This window comes from Arachis ipaensis, chromosome B6 (genome assembly GCF_059453495.1).
Source record: "Arachis ipaensis isolate K30076 ecotype BB chromosome B6, ASM5945349v1, whole genome shotgun sequence".
In the NCBI taxonomy this organism is placed as follows: Eukaryota; Viridiplantae; Streptophyta; class Magnoliopsida; order Fabales; family Fabaceae; genus Arachis; species Arachis ipaensis.
The window spans coordinates 129830620-129837111 of record NC_142441.1 but is presented as its reverse complement, the minus strand read 5'-3'; positions in this window follow the sequence as shown (position 1 = coordinate 129837111).

The following is a 6492-nucleotide window of genomic DNA, read 5'->3' as shown; positions in this document are numbered from 1 at the left end:
TATATAAAATCAGAGTTTCAAAGATACAAATAACAAACCCTAGACTCGACCTGCGAAGCAAAGGCCGACCAGAGTATACGTATGCACATATATATATATAATCCCAAGAGTAACCCAAAATATATGACAAAACACTTGTTTATCGAAGTCAGCGTCTAAGAGGGACAAAACATTATATATATATATATATATATATATATATATATATATATATATATATATATATATATATATATATATATATATATATATAAGGTGAGGAATCTATATACATATATAAACATAAACAAAATATAAATACTGAGTCCCAAGATAGTTATTTGCTTCCAAGAGTCTCCAGAATGCTCAGTGCGGTACCTCACATCCTGCATCTGAAAACAAAAATATATGTATGGAATGAAAATCGGGGGGTTCTTAGTATGGTAAAGGTGCCAACGTAAATAATGTATAAGATTTTGGAAAATCCAAAGGCAATGCTAGAACTTTGACAATGAGATTAATACTTAATAAAATATACTAAACCATAAGTTAGGGTGGTTGTCTAAGGTATTTAGGTCCTATATCCATCTTTAACCCAACACCATGCCTTCTGTCTCCTCCTAACCCTCTGAATCACCGGTGGAACAACCCTCCTCACGCCTCCACCACACGAAGGATCTCTCAGTTGCAAAGACAAACAAAACAAATAAGGAAAGTACAGATATAGATAGCAGTTTTAGCAAATAGATCAGATAGCAGTTAGTCACAGATAAGCACTTAGGCAAACTAAAATAATTACATATTCAAACAAATCATACAAATACACATGATGCATGCCTTTCCTACTGGCCGTGAGCTCACGTGTCGGTTACTTTGCCAGAACCCAACACACCCGGTAGTTAGCCTGAATATTGTCTCTCTGACATGCATACACACTCTTGGGATATAGTGTCCATCACATTCTTGGGATATAGTGTCTGCCACACTTATGGGATATAGTGGCCGCTATATTTTTTGGGATAAAGTATTCCCACACTCTTGGGATATAGTGCCTGCCACACTCTTGGGATATAGTGCCCAACACATTCATAGGATATAGTACCTGACACACTTCTCAGGGTAAAGTGCTCCCACACTCTTAGGATATAGTGTCCGTCACACTCTTGGGTTATAATACCCGTCACACTCATGGAATATAGTGCTCGTCACACTTTACAAATAGAGAGAAAGTGATGCAATAAAAACGGAACAAAACATACAGTCTCATTTCACAATCACAATCGTAGTCCTCATAATCACTTTCAATCATCACATAATCATTCACATTCTTCTCATCATAACACCACCTCTCAACATTCATTGCTCAAACACATAATTCTCATAATCACCATCATCATATCTCATCCATCAACATTGCATTGTTCTCTAAAATGCCTTGTTCATCACTTTTATTATCTCATCAAACAAATTATCCCCTCTTTAAACTCCTCCGGTACCAATTTTATCTTCTTCCACTCACTAACCCTTACTTTATAATCCAAAACCTAACTAATGAACCTTAAACAGAGTTTTCAGAGGTTTAAAAAACTTAGGAAATAGTGGATAGTTCAAAATTAGTGAATTTTCATAAAATTGTGGTTTCAGAGGTTTACATGCTTGCCGAGAAAGTCAAACAGTGAAAAATAGTTTTAATATAAAATAGGGTGTTGTGCGTTCACATCATTGCTGTGCGTACGCACACACCAAACATCTATTCCAGCCTGTGCGTACGCATCATAGTGTGCATACGCACAACTTGCAAATCCTTGGGTGTGCGTACGTACACCCCCTCATGCATATGCACGAGCTCAAACACATGCTCTGGTCCGTGAGTGTGCACGATAGCGTGCATATGCATGCACACCAGAATGTTAGGTTCTCTATAACTTAGCCAAATTTAATTTTCTGTACCTAACTTCTGACGTCCATAACTCCCTTTACAAATTTCAATTTCTCCAAAATTTAAACCGTTTTAAAGCTCTTGAAATTATCTTCATTTTGAAAAAAAAAATCCACTCAAATCTAAAATCTAAGATTCACGTTATGGACCACCGAAGTCGGTTAAAAATCAAGTTTTTACCAAAAGAGTTCAAAACCTCTATTTTCCAAATTTTTCTCATTTTTAAACCAAAGTCTCACACTCCAAAACAACATCAATTGTGTTCAAACCATATCCATATCCTCTCCATCCCTTCCACAACACCCCAATATCCAATTTTATCAATTCTAATCCAAATAATTCATAATCAAAACAAGATTGTTCATAATTCATCCATATATCATGATCATAACTCATATTCATTATCAAACCTCATCATCAATCTGCATCAACATCAATAATTCATCACATTCACATCACAAGCTCAACATTTACAGAAAGACTCACTAAACCTTATCAAGTTTACATAATCTAACTTATCCTACGATCAACTAGCCTAAATTTTCACGTTATATTACACATTATCTACGAGAAATCAAAACCATACCTTGGTCGATTCCTCCCTAATGCCCGGAACTTCTCAAATTCCTCAATTCACAAGCTTCAAGCCTCCACCACAAGAATTTTCAGCACCCAACACTCAACTCAAGCTTCCAACGTCACCAATTTTGGTTCCAATTTACACATATACCACCTAATTCACATCATTACATCTATATTCACAACTTTAATACCTAATGTCATATAATTAAAGAATTCACAAGAGTTTCAAGTTCCTTACCGTTACCCACGGATAATTAGGCAAAACCCAGTGATTACCTACAGCTAGAGTTACCTAAACCATCAAAATCATTCAATTTATCAATACCCAAAATCCAAGATTTTTGAAACTAAAAAGGGGAAGTCTGGGTGAGAAAATGAAATTTCCTTAGCAAATTGTTTCAGGGGTTTTTTAGAGAATTCCAAGACAAAAGCGTGGCCGCTGACGACTTGTCAATCGGAGCTCCAGATTGAAAGTTACATGGGATTGAAATTAAAGTAAGGGTTAAGGTTCTTTGATTTCACCCTTCTCCCCAATCCAGCGTGTTCCTTCAATTATGAAGGGAAGGAGGCTGAGTTTGCATGCTTTATATGTTGGGCTTAGGCTCGGTCCAATCGGTTCGATTTGTCGGCCCTTTTTTTACCCAAACCCTTTAAAGTTAGTGTCAAAATTTATATTTTAATTATTTTTACCTTTTTAAATTATCAAATTTAATTTTCTAATTTCTTTGAATAATAATTAATTTATTTGTTAATTATTTACTAATTATCTGGGGTTTACATTAGCAACTTTTTCGATGCTGTTTCTTTGCCGAATTTAAGAAATGAATTCATTTATATGGATTTCCTTTTCAAGTTCCGACTTCGTGTAGTCAGACTTTGTTAAGTTACTTCTACACTTCATTTCTATTTCGTCTTATTATTGAGGTTAGTTTTCACGAGTTGTTTACATAACTTGTTACATTAATTTGTACCATGTCGCTTCATCTTGCCGACCATTTTAGGTCAGGCAATAATTTTTGCGGTTTGTCAAACTTAAATTAATGCATTTTATAGGAAACTTCTCTTTAAAAGAAAATGGAATTTTTATTAATGGATAAGAAATTCCTTTACATAAACCTACTACTAAGTGTTTTGTCTGCCCTTAGCCCTTACTGTGGTACCTTGTTAAAACCCCTTTTAGGCAAAAATCATTTTTAGGAAAAAAATCTTAAGGTCGGAAAAAAGAGTACACCAGGAAACAAGGCTTACTTCCTAACTGTAGTACTTCTTTAGGTTACACGCGTACCAAGACCTCGGGAGCTCCCGTCCTTGCAGGTCGGACACTTTGTAGTAACATTTTCCTAAGACCTCAACAATCTTGTAGGGTCCTTTCCAATTTACTGCTAACTTCTCTTCGCTTGACTTCTGGACTCTAATGTCATTTCGGATCAGTATGAGGCTGTTGGTGGCAAAAATTCTTTTGATCACCTTTTGATTATATCTCGGGGCCATCCTCTGTTTTAGTCCTTCCTCTCTAATATGAGCTCATTCTCGTACTTCTGAGAGGAGTTCGAGCTCTTCTTGTGTGCCCGAGTATTGGCCCCTTCATTGTAGAATATAACCGGAGCGATTCTTCAGTGATTTCTATGGGAATCATGACTTTCATTACGTAAGCAAGTTGGAAAGGTGACTTCCTTGTTGTGAAATGAAGGGTTGTCCGATACGCCCATAAGACTCGAGGGAGCTCATCTGCCCATGCTCCCTTTAGTTCTTGTAGTCGGCGTTTCAGCCCGGCCAGTATGACTTTGTTTGCCGCTTCAACTTGTCCATTGGCCTGAGGATGTTTCACCGATGTGAATTGGTGCTTTATTTTTAAGTCAGCCACCAAATCTCTAAAAGTTGAGTCGGTAAACTGGGTTCCATTATCCGTGGTAATGGAGTGGGGAACTCCAAACCTTGTGATAATGTTCTTGTAGAGAAATTTTCGACTTCTTTGGCTAGTGATAGTTGCTAGTGGCTCCGTCTCGGTCCACTTAGTGAAATAGTCAATCCCTACTATGAGGTATTTGACTTGTCCCGAAGTTTGAGGAAATGGTCCGAGGAGATCAAGGCCCCATTTTGCAAATGGCCATGGCGAGATAATGCTAATAAGCTCTTCAGGGGATGCAACATGGAAGTTGGCATGTTTTTGACAAGGTATACACTTTTTAACAAACTCGGTTGCTTCCTTTTCTAAGGCCGGCTAGAAGAAACTGCCCAGATCACCTTCTTGGCTAGTGACCAGGATCCCAAATGGTTTTCACATATGCCATTGTTTACTTCCTCTAGGACCTCCTTTGGGTTAGAGGTCGAAACACACTTCAAGAGAGGTGTTGATATCCCTATTTTATATAAGACATTGTGGACTAATGTGTAATGTTGCACCTCCCTTATGAGTCTTCGGGCATCTTTTTTATTCTCAGGGAGGACATTACATTTAAGATAGTTGACTATAGGGGTTATCCATCCTAAATTTTGATTAGATATTCTCATTACTTTCGAATTGTCATCGAATACCTAAATCACAAAAACCTGACAACACCACACAAATAGCACACAGAACACCTAAATCGAAATATCTAATACCTTAAATTTCATATCAACTCATTATCTTTATAGTTTTTACATCTCAAAATTAGAAAATCCTAAACCCTAATTATTTTGTCCAATTTACCCTAAAAACACGAGTTAGATAAAAAAAAGATAGAATAACCATAAGCAGAACAAAAATTAACAATACTTACTTGGGATCAGTTCTGTTGAATTTTTCTTTCCACTTTGAACCTTTCATGATAAGAGCTACAATCAACGCAATCAAATTAGTCTTCTTGTCGTCAAATTGAATGAAACAACGAAAATCAGAAAAAAAATGGCGACGATGGAAAATAAATATAAATCAGAATGTGAATACCGAGGTTCAAAACCTAGAGTTTGGGAGAGACTGGGAGAGAACGCATCACACAAAGTCTGCTAGAGATAGAGACCAGACCCATGACATAGAGGATGTAGTTCAGAGAGAAAGAGCGAAGACCAGCAAGAGAGAAAGAGCTAGAGGAAAGAGAAAGAGAGCATATCAGCATTGAGAGAATAGCCAAACTTAAAGAGAAATACGAACTGGAGGAAGGAAAACGGGGTTGAAAGATTTAAATTTGAGAGTGACAGCGAAACAACAAGTGAGAGAGAGAGAGACTCACGTAGTTAATGTTATAATGCAAGGAAGGATCAAAAAGCTCTTTCTTTTTTCGTTTTCCTTTTTTGAATTTTTTTAAATTAAAAAAAAAAAGAAATTGCCACATGGGATTAAAATCTACAGCTTTTATACAAGTAGAAGATAAATGAAAGAGAGAGAGTTTAGTCATAGTACTATACTTTAGGAAGAGTTTTAAGTATATCGAAAATACCAGTGTTTCAATTATTTTAACTGTTGATCTAAATTATAAAAAATATATATAATATATATTAATTAATATCAACAGTTAAAACAACTAGAACACCGGTGTTCTCCAGTACACTTAAAATTTTTCCTATACTTTATATAAACTTAGTAACTAAAGATAATCTCTTTTGTACTTTACGAAAAAATAAATACTCTTATTATGTATAATCTATTTAATTTTGTCTCAATAATATGGATTAGTTTGAGATTAATTTTTAGTTTATTAATATTTTAAATTTAAACAATAAATATGATAAACTTATAATGTTAACATAAAAAAATTAATAAATTAGAGAGTAAAAGTACTAAGAATTTATTTGGGTGAGCTTTTAAAAAAAAAGATCTTTTTTCAAGTTATTTTTTTTCAAAAAATCTTATAAAAAAGTAAAAGTAATTTTATTTTTGGATATCTCATACAAAAGAATCTTTTTATTTATCAATTATGTTTGAGTATAATTATATAAAAGTATTTTTTATTAATTTATTACGTGAAAAATATTTTTTTTTAAAAAATGATCTTTTAAAAAAAGATAGAAAT